Below are 14,637 nucleotides of genomic sequence, written 5' to 3' on the forward strand. Positions count from 1 at the left end.
GCTAATGTTTTTGTATTTTTAGTAGAGACGGGGTTTCACTGTGGTCTCGATCTCCTGACCTTGTGATCCGCCCGCCTCGGCCTCCCAAAGTGCTGGGATTACAAGCGTGAGCCACCGCGCCCGGCAAGAATGTTTTTCTTTCCTTTCCCTTCATGGAAAATACAGAATGGTACAGGTCTATAGCCCCCCCAAGCATAATGCTTCTTTTCTTTTCTTTCTTTCTTTCTTTCTTTTCTTTTTTTTTTTTTTTTTTTTTTTGAGACAGGGTCTCACTCTGTCACCCAGGCTGGAGTGCAGCAGCAGGAACACAGCTCACTGCGGCCTCAAACTCCTGGGCTCTCATGATCCTCCCACCTCAGCCTCCCCAGTAGCTGGGACTATAGGTGTGCGCCACCATGCCTGGCTAATTTTTTTTTTTATTTTTTGTAGAAATGGATTCTCACCATGTTGCTCAGGCTGGTCTTAAATTCCTGGGGTCAAGCAATCCTCCCACCTCAGCCTCCCAAAGCCACAGTGGTGTGAGCCACTGCACTTGGCCCAAACATAATGTTTCTTAGGCTCCTGCATAATCTCTAATCCAGTCCAAGTTATGCCATAATAGTTTGGCAGCACATCCTGAAGCACACTGACCATCTTTTTAATCGTGATATTGCCAGAACAGCTTGGAAATTGAAAATATTTATGTCATTTGAAAATGAAGGAAGTGGCCGGGTGTGGTGGCTCACGCCTGTAATCCCAGCACTTTGGGAGGCTGAGGTGGGCAGATCACGAGGTCAGGAGCTCGAGACCAGTTTATTAGAGACAACCCCGTCTCTAATAAAAATACAAAAAATTAGTCGGCCGTGGTGGCAGCCACCTGTAATCCTAGCTACTCGGGAGGCTGAGGCAGGAGAATCACTTGAACACAGGAGGCCAAGGTTGTATGTGCAGAGATGGCGCCACTGCACTCCAGCCTGGGAGACAGAGTCAGACTCTGTCTCAAAAAAAAAAAAAGAAAAGAAAATGAAGGAAGTAAAAACAGACAGTAAGTTGAAATGCTGCCTAATGGACGTAGTAAAACCCAGTAGTTTTCCCTCTAGAAGTCAGAACACTTTGGTGAGAAAGCCATGTATTTGTTTCGCTCAGTAGAGTGCTGTCTGAGGGTTGGAGTGCTCAGAATGCACCCAATCGTTTACAGCCATTTCAATCTTGATTTGTCTTCCTCTAGAACATATGTAACTAAAAATAAATACTATAGGCATCTCCTTCCTCCATGCCCTGTCTTGCTATGCAGCTGGACTAAAACTAGTAGTCCGTTTTATAGAAATCATTAAGCCAGCCACTGGCTATTTAGAATTATATTGGCACTAGTTTCCTGCCACTTTTGAATTTATTTAGAGGGGATTCTTCAGTTCATATTCTGACCTGAGTACTACAAGGGGTCTTTTATGTCTATACATATCAAAACTGATATATGTATAAAGCAATCCAAAACTTTTGAAACCTATGAAAGGGTACTTAGGTTTTATTGTAGTGCTGTACTTGCCTTTCAAAATTTTAATTGAATTCATAATAGAGAACTTATATTTAAATACAAAGGCAGATGAGACACCTGTATGATATTTTGATATTAATTTAGTTTCCTTAGGTTTGGTGACTTTTTTTTTTTAGAATTTCAGAGGTGGCTTTTGAATTCCTGCATTAGGTGTGTCATTGATTTGTTAAAATTAAACATAAATGCATTGAGAATTTATGTTTTGATTTGCTTCCATTAATTACAAAACTCCCCTTTTTCTAGGTTTTAATTCTGAGACCGTGTTTTTCATAATTTGGATGTTGCTTAGGACATTGTTTTTCAAACTATGGATTATAATCCATTAATGGGTTGTGAAATCAGTTTAATGTGCTATGACCAGCACTTTTTTTAAATGAAATAAAATAGAGCAGACAGAATAGAAACTGAGACAGTGCATTGCATGTAGTAAGGGTAAATATGTTTCTTAAAATTTTGTTGTACTTGTATGTGTGTGTGTGTTTTCTAGATCAAAATGTATTTTTTACTGTAACAGTCAAAAAAAATTTAAAGCCCTTGGCTTATATTATTCCTCCAATCACATTTTTTTTTCTTTTTTTGAGACAGAGTCTCACTCTGTCACCCAGGCTGGAGTGCAGTGGCATGATCTCGGCTCTTTACAACCTCCGCCTCCCAGGTTAAAGCGATTCTCGTGCCTCAGCCTCCCCAGTAGCTGGGATTACAGGCACACGCCACCATGCCCATCTAATTTTTGTTTCACCATGTTGGCCAGGCTTGTCGAAAACTCCTGAACTCAGGTGATCTGCCAACCTTGGCCTCCCAAAGTGCTAGGATTACAGGCGTGAACCACCCTACCCCGCCCCAAACACATATTGTAAGTGTTATCATGGCTGTGTTCATGTTTCATCTCATCTCCTGCAACTATTAGAGAATTAATAAGATGCATTCTTTTAGTAAATAAATAAATAAATAAATAAATTGGGGGCAGATAGCCACATAGTGAATTTTTTTACTACCTGTCAGAAACTGGTAGTATTTAATATATAGCCATATTCATAATGTACCTTCTGAATTTGCTAATTGGTAGCTAATACAAACATTGAATCACCTGTCTATGGAATTTATAACATAATATTGACCTGAAATCTACTGGAAAGTAGACATTCTAAATAAGGTCTGATATGTCTATATCTGGTTGGTCTTGAGTGAATTGTGTGTTTGTGAAGAAACTTGAGGATTTGCTCTTTAACCAAAGCATATCTGCAGGAGAAAAGTTTAATATTAATACAACTTGGAATAATACCAAAACTGTGTTTTTGTAAACTAATTTTTTTTCTCCAAGTTTTTTGTTGTGGTAAAACACACATAACATAAAATTTACCAACTTAATCATTTTTAACTGTTTGTTTCAGTAACATTAAGTACCTTCGTATTATTGTGCAACCATCACTACCATCCATCTCCAGGATACTTTTCGTCTTACAAAACTGAACCTCTGTGCTCATTAAACAATAGTACCTATTCCCTCACTTCCCCCAGCCCCTGGCAATCACCATTCTACTTTCTGTCTCTATGAATTTGACTATTCTGGTACCTCATGTAAATGGAATCATACAATATTGGTATTTTTGGAACTGGCATATTTCACTTAACATAATGTTCTCTAGGTAAATCCATGTTATAGAACATCAGAATTTCCTTCCTTTTAAAGGTTGAATACTATTACATTATATGTATGTGCCCATTTTGCTTATTTATTCATCTTTCGATGGACATGGATTGGTTTCCCCTTTTACCTATTGTGAATAATGCTGCTATGAACATGGTATGCAAGTATCTCTTCAAGACTATGCTTTAATTGTTTTTAGTATATACCCAGGAGTAGAATTGCTGGATCATATGGTAATTTTATTTTTAATTTTTCTAGAAGGTTCCATACTGTTTTCCATCAGTGGCTGCACCATCTTACATTACCACCAATAGTGCACAGGGTTACAGTTCCTCTATATCCTTACCAATACTTATGATTTTGTTTTTTTGTTTGTAGTCATCCTAATGGCTATGAGGTAGTTTCTCCTTGTAGTTTTGATTTGCATTTCCTAATGATTAGTGATGCTGAGCACCTTTTCATGTGATATTGGCCATTTGTATATCTTCTATGGAAAAAAGTCTATTCAAGCCCTTTACTCATTTTTGAATCATTTTTTTGTTAAGTTTTAAGAATTCTGTGCGTTCTGGATATTAATCTCATTAAATTCATGATTTGAAAATATTTTCTCACATTCTGTGGGTTGCCTTTTTAACTCTGTTAATAGTGACTTTTGATGCACAAAACTTTAATTTGCATGAAGTCCAATACTCCTATTTTTATTTTTTGTTTTATTGCCTATGCCCTTTGGTATCATACCCAAGAAATCTTTGAAAAATCCAGTTGCGGCCGGGCGCGGTGGCTCACGCTTGTAATCCCAGCACTTTGGGAGGCCGAGGCGGGTGGATCCCGAGGTCAGGAGATCGAGACCACGGTGAAACCCCGTCTCTACTAAAAATACAGAAGGTTGGCCGGGCGTGGTGGCGGGCGCCTGTAGTCCCAGCTACTCGGAGAGGCTGAGGCAGGAGAATGGCGTGAACCCGGGAAGCGGAGCTTGCAGTGAGCCGAGATTGTGCCACTGCACTCCAGCCTGGGCGACAGAGCGAGACTCCGTCTCAAAAAAAAAAAAAAAGAAAAATCCAGTTGCATAAAGCTTTTGCCATATGTTTTCTTTTTACTTTACTTTTCTTCCTTTCTTTTTTTTTTTTTTTTTTTGAGACAGAGTCTTACTCTGTCACCCAGGCTGGAGTGCAGTGACATGATCTCAGCTCACCGCAACCTCCCCTTCCTGTGTTCAAGCAGTTCAAGCAATTCTCCTGCCTCAGCTTGCTGAGTAGCTGCGACTAAAGACATACGCCACCAGGCCTGACTAATTTTTGTATTTTTAGTAGAGATGGAGTTTCCCCACTTTGGCCAGGCTGGTCTCGAACCTCTGAGCTCAAGCGGTCTACCCATCTCGGCCTCCCAAAGTGCTGGGATTACAGGTGTGAACCACCGGGCCCAGCCACCGTATGTTTCCATATAAGAATTTTATAACGAATTTGTTTTTAATGATTTTGCAAGCCTAAATTAATTTTAGCAGGAATTAATAAAGTTTAAAGTAAGAAAGTGTAACTCTTGAAAACTAATTATATACTTTAAAAGGAAAAAGGATTGAAAGGAAGACTTTTACACTTTTATTTCATACACTGTCTATGTGTGATCTTTCACTTTTATAATGAGCATTACTGCCTTTCAGATAAAAAGAAGATGTATTTCTCAATTATGTCACTTTCTACAGTACTCTAAGCACTTCAGTTCTCAGTAGAAAACTGACACCCCATTTTCCAATAGAAATGTATTAGTAAGTTCAGGCTGCCATAACAAATACTATAGACTGGGTGGCTTAAACAACAAAAATTTGTTTCTCACAATTCCGTAAGTTAGAAAGTACAAGAACAGGCCCAGCAAGGTTCAGTTTCTGCTGAAGGCTCTATTTCTGGCTTACAGGTGGCAGCCTCCTTGCTGTGTCCTCACATGACAAAGAAAGAGAGAGATGTGATAGGATTAGTGGCCCTATGAGATAGATATCTCTCTCTCTCTCTTCCTCTTCTTATAGGGCCACTAATCCTATCCCATTAGGGCCCCAACCTTACAATCTCAATTAACCTTAACTGCCTGCTAAAGGTCCTATCTCTAAACACAGTCACATTGGGGGTTAAGTCTTCAACATATGAATTTGGAGGATGGTGAGACATAATCAGTCCATAGGAAAAATATTTTATTTCTTCTGAACAGGGAAACTTCTGTGGTTGAGAAGAGGAGAAATCATATAAAAGACTTGGGATTACCATGTAGTTTTACTGCTAAAATTGATTTTCCTGTGGAGCATTGATCTACTGTACAAAGAAATGAAAAATAAAGAACAATCAGAAGGTCTCTACTTTATTGCCCTGGATTTACTGAAAGTGTGGTGATGATGCATTTGACAAAACATAAAACCAAAAAGGAGACAGTGGGATATTTGTTGAGAGAACTCTTCCTGGTGTAGACAATCTTTTCTCTTGACTGTGGAGAAAAGAGCTCTCCACACATTCTGAATTATCAGCAACCCCAGTGAAGTAAGATTCTGACATCTGTTACCATCACTAAATAGTACTTAACAGGTCCGTGTCAGTTAAACCTGGTGAAACTTAGTTTTATCAAATAATAAATCTGTTGTAGGACCTTAGAGGGTGCATACTGTGTCTCTCAAGTACAAGTAGTGCTCCCTTATCCACAGAGGATGCATTCTAACACCCCAGTGGATGCCTGAAACAGTGGGTTGTACCGAACTCTATATATACTACATTTTTTCTATACATATCTATGATAATGTTTAATTTATTAATTAGGCACAGTAAAACATTAATAACAATAACTAATAGTAATATAAAACAATTATAATGATATGCTGTAATAAAAGTTAGGTGAATGTGGTCTTCCTCTCAAAATATCTTACTGTACTAAGTATGGTAATGATGTGAGATGATAACTGAGAAGACTACTCTAGTGTATACAGTGTGGATACGCTGCACAAAGGGATGGCTCACATGCTGGGTAAGTGGTATGGCACAAGATCTCATCATGCTACTCGGGATGGCATTCTTTTTAGACTTACAATTTTTTTCTTTTTTTGAGACAGGGTCTCATTCTGCCACCCAGGCTGGAGTGCAGTGGCACAATTAGGGCTCTCCACACCCTCAGCTTCCCAGCTCAGGTGATCCTCCCACCTCAGCCTCCTGAGTAGCTGGGACTACAGGCGCACCACCATGCCCAGCTAGCTTTTTGTATTTTCTGTAGAGATGTGCTTTTGCCATGTTGTCCAGACTGATCTTGCACTCCTGGCCTCAAGTGATCCGCCCACCTCAGCCTCCCAAAGTGCTGGGATTACAGGCATAAGCCATTGCACCCGGCCTAAACTTACAGATTATTTATTTCTGGAATTTCCCATTTAATGTTTTCAGACTGTAGTTCACTGCAGGTACCTGAAACTGAGGAAAGCAAAACAGTAAGGGGAGAGTAGAGTGCTGTTTTTAATTTGTCAGTAATATGTGCAGTAATGTAAGTCAATGGGGAAAAAGGAATTAAAGCAGATAGCCTGCCTCCCGGAAAAAGAAATGAAGGTGAAATAAAAGAAGGCAGGTGATACCATCTAAACTCCATTTAAACATGATAAATATATAGATCTTTAGGTTTTCACGAATTATTGTTCATCTGCCTGCCATCTATTATTGTACAGCCTTAAGGTAAGAATGTTTTTTACAGATTTAAGAAGTTTTTAAAAATCAACATAACATTTTATTACATATAAAACTATATAAACTTGAAGTATCAGTGTTCATAAACAAAGTTTAATTGGAACATCGCCACACTTAATGTGTTTATGTATTGCCTATGCTTGTTTTCATACTATGAGAGCAGAGTTAAGTAGTAATGACAGAGACCGTATGGGACAACTTCATCGCTTTAAAGTACTGCTAAGTGGACCACAAATCATAGTGATGCAGCTTTAATAATTGACAGCATTTTGAGTGGCATTTTATTTTATTTTATTTTTAGTTAGAAAAATTATTTATTTCTTCTCCTTTCGTATATCTTACTTTTCAGGAAACAGTTTACATACATATCTCAAGTAATCTACCATCACATACTCTATTTAAAGGCAAAGCAGGCTGGGCACAGTGGCTCACACCTATAATCCCAGCACTTTGGGAGGCCAAGGCAGGCAGATCACCTGAGGTCAGGAGTTCAAGACCAGCCTGGCCAACCTGGTGAAACCCCATCTCTACAAAAATACAAAATTAGCCGGGCATGATGGTGGGTGCCTGTAATCCCAGCTACTTGGGAGGCTGAGGTGGGAGAATCACTTGAACCTGGGAGGTGGAGGTTGCAGGAGCTGAGATCAAGCCATTGCATTCCAGCCTGGGCAACAAAAGTGAAACTCTGTCTCCAAAAATAATAATAAAACAAAATAAAAAAAACAAAGGCAAAGCACCTTAGGTAAAGCTGATCAGCTGTCCAGAGTTCTCAGCCTATGGAATCTTGCTTCCTGATTTTATGTTAATTTCTGAAAATCAGAAATGCCATCTCCAAAAAATGGTAAGGGGGTTGTAAAAAATAATCACTTCATTCAATATTATAGTTGTAGATATGGGGTGTATTTTCTTTAAAAAAATGGAAAACTAAGAAGAAAATGCCTCTCAACATCGTTAGTATATCAGTAGGTCAGCAGGGAAGAAGAAATACTGTGATAAACTTGTCTCTTTGATACCAGGAAGAAATTCTAGTCCAAGCTTCAATATACTTCCTGTTTTTTCACTAGGTATTTCTTTTGCTGCTGCTCTTCATTCTTTTCCACATTTCATATTAGAGGATTGGTACAGCCTTTAAAACTTCATTGACAGGAGCAAATCCAGTATCCACTGATTTCTTCTCAAAAGCGCTCTAACCCTTCAGATAGCCCAGCACTTTCATTCTCGTGAAAACTCCAGCCATGAAAAAACTCAATAGGACACAGATGAATTTAATGAATAGAAAAAGAAATCTATTGAGTTTTGGGATATTTGGTGCATTCAATTGGTCCAGGATTATGAAACGTAAACCTCCCATTGTAAACAGGAAGCTGGATGCAAGTCCTTCCATAATATATTGTCCATTTACTCTGTAGGCCAAGAAAGCTACTGGCCTCTAATGCCTATGTTCATCAGTCATAGAGCCAACACTTGCAGGTTCAACAATAACATCATAAATTATTCCTCCAGTGGTGAGGAAGTAAGACACCACCACCAGAGCATACACAGTCATGGCCGATGCCATGTGCAGTCATGGTGGCTTCTTCAGCTTCAGGTTGGGACATTCAGGGACTTTCAAGCACTAAGAACAGGACATGATACAAGGTCTCTATGTTGGTGACAGCAAGGGCCATTCTCAGCCTCAAGCCCCACACACCACCTGGAAACAATTTTTTAATTAATTTTTTATTATCAGTGCATGCCAATCATGCCAAACAAGAAAAAAAGATAAAATTAGTGTCAGTGTTTTTTTTTTTTTTGAGACGCAGTCTTGCTCTGTCACCCAGGCTGGAGTGCAGTGGCTCAATCTTGGCTCACTGCAACCTCTGCCTCCTGAGTTCAAGTGATTCTCCTGCCTCAGCCTCCTGAGTAGCTGGGATTACAGGTGCACGTCACCACACCTGGCTTATTTTTGTATTTTTAATACAGATAGGGTTTCACCATGTTGGCCAGGCTGGCCTTGAATTACCGGCCTTAAGTGATCTGCCTGCCTCACCTTCCCAAAGTGCTGGGATTACAGGCATGAGCACTGCAACTGGTAGATTGTGTTTATTATACAATGACATTATAGTTGTGCTGAAAGAATATCATATATATTAACATTAGCCAACTAAGCACTCATGACAATATTTCCAACTCACAGGAAAATAGCAGTCAGAAAAATTAGGAAATTTAAAATGGAATACCTCATTTTTCATCACAGCAGAATTTCTTCACAAAAATTAAAAAATGAAAATTAGTGCAACCAAAATAAATTTCTTTTTTTTTTTTTTTTTTTTTATTATACTTTAGGGTTTTAGGGTACATGTGCACAATGTGCAGGTTTGTTACATATGTATCCATGTGCCATGTTGATTTCCTGCACCCATTAACTCGTCATTTAGCATTAGGTGTATCTCCTAATGCTGTCCCTCCCCCCTCCCCCCACCCCACAACAGTCCCCGGAGCGTGATGTTCCCCTTCCTGTGTCCATGAGTTCTCATTGTTCAATTCCCACCTATGAGTGAGAACATGCGATGTTTGGTTTTTTGTCCTTGCGATAGTTTACTGAGAATGATGTTTTCCAGTTTCATCCATGTCCCTACAAAGGACATGAACTCATCATTTTTTATGACTGCATAGTATTCCATGGTGTATATGTGCCACATTTTCTTAATCCAGTCTATCGTTGTTGGACATTTGGGTTGGTTCCAACTCTTTGCTATTGTGAATAGTGCCGCAATAAACATACGTGTGCATGTGTCTTTATAGCAGCATGATTTATAGTCCTTTGGGTATATACCCAGTAATGGGATGGCTGGGTCAAATGGTATTTCTAGTTCTAGATCCCTGAGGAATCGCCACACTGACTTCCACAATGGTTGAACTAGTTTACAGTCCCACCAACAGTGTAAAAGTGTTCCTATTTCTCCACATCCTCTCCAGCACCTGTTGTTTCCTGATTTTTTAATGATGGCCATTCTAACTGGTGTGAGATGGTATCTCACTGTGGTTTTGATTTGCATTTCTCTGATGGCCAGTGATGAGGAGCATTTCTTCATGTGTTTTTTGGCTGCATAAATGTCTTCTTTTGAGAAGTGTCTGTTCATGTCCTCTGCCCACTTTTTGATGGGGTTGTTTGTTTTTTTCTTGTAAATTTGTTTGAGTTCATTGTAGATTCTGGATATTAGCCCTTTGTCAGATGAGTAGGTTGCAAAAATTTTCTCCCATTGTGTAGGTTGCCTGTTCACTCTGATGATAGTTTCTTTTGCTGTGCAGAAGCTCTTTAGTTTAATGAGATCCCATTTGTCGATTTTGGCTTTTGTTGCCATTGCTTTTGGTGTTTTAGACATGAAGTCCTTGCCCACGCCTATGTCCTGAATGGTATTGCCTAGGTTTTCTTGTAGGATTTTAATGGTTTTAGGTCTAACATATAAGTCTTTAATCCATCTTGAATTAATTTTTGTATAAGGTGTAAGGAAGGGATCCAGTTGCAGCTTTCTACATATAGCTAGCCAGTTTTCCCAGCACCATTTATTAAATAGGGAAGCCTTTCCCCATTTCTTGTTTTTGTCAGGTTTGTCAAAGATCAGATAGTTGTAGCTATGCGGCATCATTTCTGAGGGCTCTGTTCTGTTCCATTGATCTATGTCTCTGTTGTGGTACCAGTACCATGCTGTTTTGAGTGCAACCAAAATAAATTTCTTATGACTCATTTGTTAGCCAAGAAGGAAAACCATTTACAGATAGTGAAATTATAATAATTGAATTATACTTGACTGCAGTAGTTTACAACTATTAGCCTTTCAGCAAAGATTGTTGCTCAAAGGGTTGGGGACATTGAGAGTGGCACAATAATCAATTAAATAACAAGCAAGTGACTGTCAGTTTTTATTGTTTCTTAATGAGTCAACAGGTTACTGCTCAGTTGTTTTTTATTTAAGAAACAAATGCTGAGTTTAGAGTGACTAACAAATTAGTTTCTATAAATAGCCTTTGTGAAAAAAAACTGTGGGCAAAAATAGTTTCAAAGAAACTGAGAAAATACTAATTGAGTACAACCTGAAGTGGAATCTACTAAGATGTGTTACAAATATATGTAAGGAAGAAAAATAATTAGACAAATTTACAGGACTTATGAAAATGTAAAGTGTTTAAAGCCTATGGTTATTCATTTTATTGTCATCAGCAGGTGCCTTGCAGAAAATAGTTGAACCATTATGTGTATTTTTTAAAAATAGCTTTATTGAAATAACATTCACAAACCAAGCAATTGACCCATTTAAAGTGTATGATTCAGCCAGACACAATGGATCATGCCTGTAATCCCAGCATTTGGAAGGCCAGCGCAGGAAGGTCACTTGAAGCCAGAAGTTTGAAATCAACCTAGACAATACAGTGAGACCCCATCTCTACAAAAAATAAAAAAATTAGCTGGGCATAGTGGCACACGCCTGTAGTCCCAGCTATCAGGGAAGCCAAGATGGGAGGATCACCTGAGTCCAGGAGGTCAAGGCTGAAGTGAGCCAAGATTGCACCACTACACTCCAGCCTGAGTGACAGAGCAAGACCCTGTCTCAAAAGAAAAAAAGAAAAAGGTGTACAATTCAACCAAGTATGGTGGCTCATACCTATAATCCTAATGCTTTGGGAGGCCAAAGCAGAAGGATTACTTGAGGCCAGGAGTTCAAGACCAGCCTGGGCAACATACTGAGATCCTGTCTCTACCTTAAAAAAAAAAAAAGACCTAAAAATTAGACAGGTGTCATGGTGCATGCCTGTAGTCCCAGCTACTCTGGAGGCTGAGGCAAGAGGATCCCTTGAGCCCAGGAGTTCAAGGCTGCAGTGACTTAGGATTGTGCCACTGTACTCCAGCCTGGGTGAGAGAGAAAGACCCTATCTAAAATAAAATAAAATAAAGTATACAATTAAATGTGGAGGGTTTTTTTGTATACTCACAGTATTTTGCAACCATCACCACAATTCAACTTTTAAAACATTTTTCCCCTCTAAAAGAAACCCTATACCAATTTCCTCTCCCCAACCTACTCCTCACCCATAAGAAATCACTTATCTACTTTCTGCTTCTATAAATTTGACTACCCTTCTTCTTCAAGATGTTTTGGCCATTCTAAGTCTCTTACATTTCCGTACAAATTTTAAGATCACCTTGGCAATTTCTGAAAATATCATTTATTATTGAACCAATAATGTCAACAGTGAACATTCATTCTTATAGACTTGACTATCATCAGTTCCATGAATCTTTTCATAGAACTTCAAATAGAAGTTGAATATTCTGACTTGCCCTACTACCCAGCATTTTGATAGCTTAGCAGTGGCAAAGTTTTACTGCAAATATTTGCACTGGGGCCAAGATTGAAATTTTTGTGAATGAGACTGTTGTTCCATACGCCTATGGAGCACTGAATGGCTTTTGAAATAAGCTTTTGCTGTAGACTTAATAATGTTTCTTAACTGAATTAAGAAATTATAAGACAAAATTATATACAAGACAAGCACTTATAGCAAAACTTACACTGAAGTAAAGTCATTTTAACAACAACTAATTTATGATGCATAAGTAATGTCAAACTGCTTTCTTTACTTCCCCTATTGTCAAAAGTTAAAACAAAATGTGAGACCTTCATCCCCACTCAGATTTGCAATGGATATATTTTTAAGTTCAAATTACAGTTACAGCACTGCCTTTCAGATCTCAATGCAAATGCAAGATAAATTTCCATATTTCAAAATCCATTTTATTGTGCAATTTGAGGCGCTTCCACCTAACCTTTAATTGGGAGTAATTAGTCTTCAAAGTATGACATGCTAAAAGGCAAATATCAAGAGAAGAATCTAATAAAATTCTATGAAAGCCTTCTAAGAAATTAATATGCTCAACTAAAATTATAAGCTCATTTTAGGATGTATGGAGTTTCTTGGTGATGGTTATGCAATATGATAAACATACTAAGAATCATTGAATTGTACACTTTAAATGGATGTACACACTTTTAAATGGTTAAAACAGTGAATTTATATGTTGTGTAAACTTTATCTCAATTAAGAAAATTGTAACTTCATGGATTAATATCAATATATGCCAGTACCTAGCAATGTAAGAGACATTTTCAAAGAGGAAATACGTAAAATCTCATTACAGGTCAGATGAACATTTGCAATTGATTTTGATGATAGGGAACACTAACTCTGAACCCCAATTAAGATGGTTTTTGTTAATTCCATTCTTTTCATTAGTAAATTTGGCTTACAAAGAGTTGTACTCAGTTATTAGATTTTGAAGTTTTGAAAATTTGTCTTCTCTCTTGCTATGTAAATACCTGTATAATATCCTACATTTGGCCTATTGGCTTGCAGTATCTAAAATATTTACTATCCATCCCTTTGCAGAAAAAGTTTGTCAACCCTGTTCTCACAAATAGACTTATGTATTTACTAGGAGGACAGTTTGTAGCTATGGAATGCTGTTAACAGTATATCCTTGGTTAGGGATTGCTTATTGCAAACATACCTAGAATCTGCATTTACAACTTCCTAGAGAGTGTCATGCAAGCTACACAGCTCTGAAATATAAAATGGAGATGCATCACAACTTAAACATTCTCCACTGTGTGAGGTAACCCTCTAAATTAATTTAGAGACCTCACCTATTATTGTGGACCACAGAGTGCATGATGTGAGAAGGAAGGAGCTAGGAAGCCAGCAGGGATTCCCTGGATCTCTTCCTACTTTGCCCATGCCTCTTGATTGCTTTTTATTTTGCTTTTGTGGATTTTTGTCTTTTTTGGAGACAGAGGCTCCCTCTGTCGCCTGGGCTGGGGTGCAGTGGCATGATCTCAGTTCACTACAACCTCCACCTCCCAGGTTCAAGCAATTCTCATGCCTCAGCCTCCAGAGTAGCTGGAACTACAAGCATGAGCCACCACGCCTGGCTAATTTTTGGTATTTTAGTAGAGATGGGGTTTCACCATGTTGCCTAGGCTGGTCTTGAATTTCTGAGCTCAGGCAATCTGCCTGTCTGGGACTCCCAAAGTGCTAGAGTTACAGGTGTGAGCCACTGCACGTGACTTGATTGTGCTTCTATCTTTGAAATTATTAGTAAAGATTGATATTAGGCAAGCTGTCTGGTATTTGTGAGTCAGATTTGACAGTACAGTCCTGTGTTAGCTCAAGCACTATTCATGTATTTGAAAGGCTAAAGTAAGTTTTCAAAGAAGAGTCGCAACAAGCCTTTTTGGCAAGACCATCCAAATATTATTTTATGCTTAGAGTAGATCATAATGGCTTTCACTTAAAATAGGCAAATAATTATATTTTCTAAAATAGTGACTTAATGTAATTTGGTAAGAAGCATATGTTACTTTCTGTTCAACAGTCCACGTATTTCTTGAAGACATCTAAGCTCAGTCCTTTCTATAAAGTTTTATTATTTATAATTAAATATTTTTTCATGAAAACAAACCAATATATGCAAGTAGTAAGGATGCTAAGACTTAACATGCTGCATCATTTGTAAATAACAAAAGTTAAATTTCATCATTTAACATCACTCACCACACCCAGCAACTTTTTTGTATTTTTTGTAGCAATGAGGTTTTACCATATTTCCCAGGCTGGTCTTGGATTCCGGGATCAAGCAATCCTCCCACCTCGGCCTGCCAAAGTGCTGGGATTACAGGTGTGAGCCGTCATGTCCAGCCTACTTTATCAGATTTTGATAA

General features: G+C 38.4%; 1 protein-coding gene and 1 pseudogene across 6 annotated transcripts in view; one reads left to right on the top strand and one right to left on the bottom strand.

Annotated features, from left to right (window-relative positions):
- BEND6 (BEN domain containing 6) overlaps positions 1-14,637 on the top strand; it is an 81,071-nt gene that overhangs the window by 13,441 nt on the left and 52,993 nt on the right. The window lies entirely within an intron of this gene.
- Positions 5,976-8,554, bottom strand: LOC129473114 (oligosaccharyltransferase complex subunit OSTC-like; annotated as a pseudogene).

Source organism: Symphalangus syndactylus, chromosome 23 (assembly GCF_028878055.3).
Source record: "Symphalangus syndactylus isolate Jambi chromosome 23, NHGRI_mSymSyn1-v2.1_pri, whole genome shotgun sequence".
Taxonomy (NCBI): Eukaryota; Metazoa; Chordata; class Mammalia; order Primates; family Hylobatidae; genus Symphalangus; species Symphalangus syndactylus.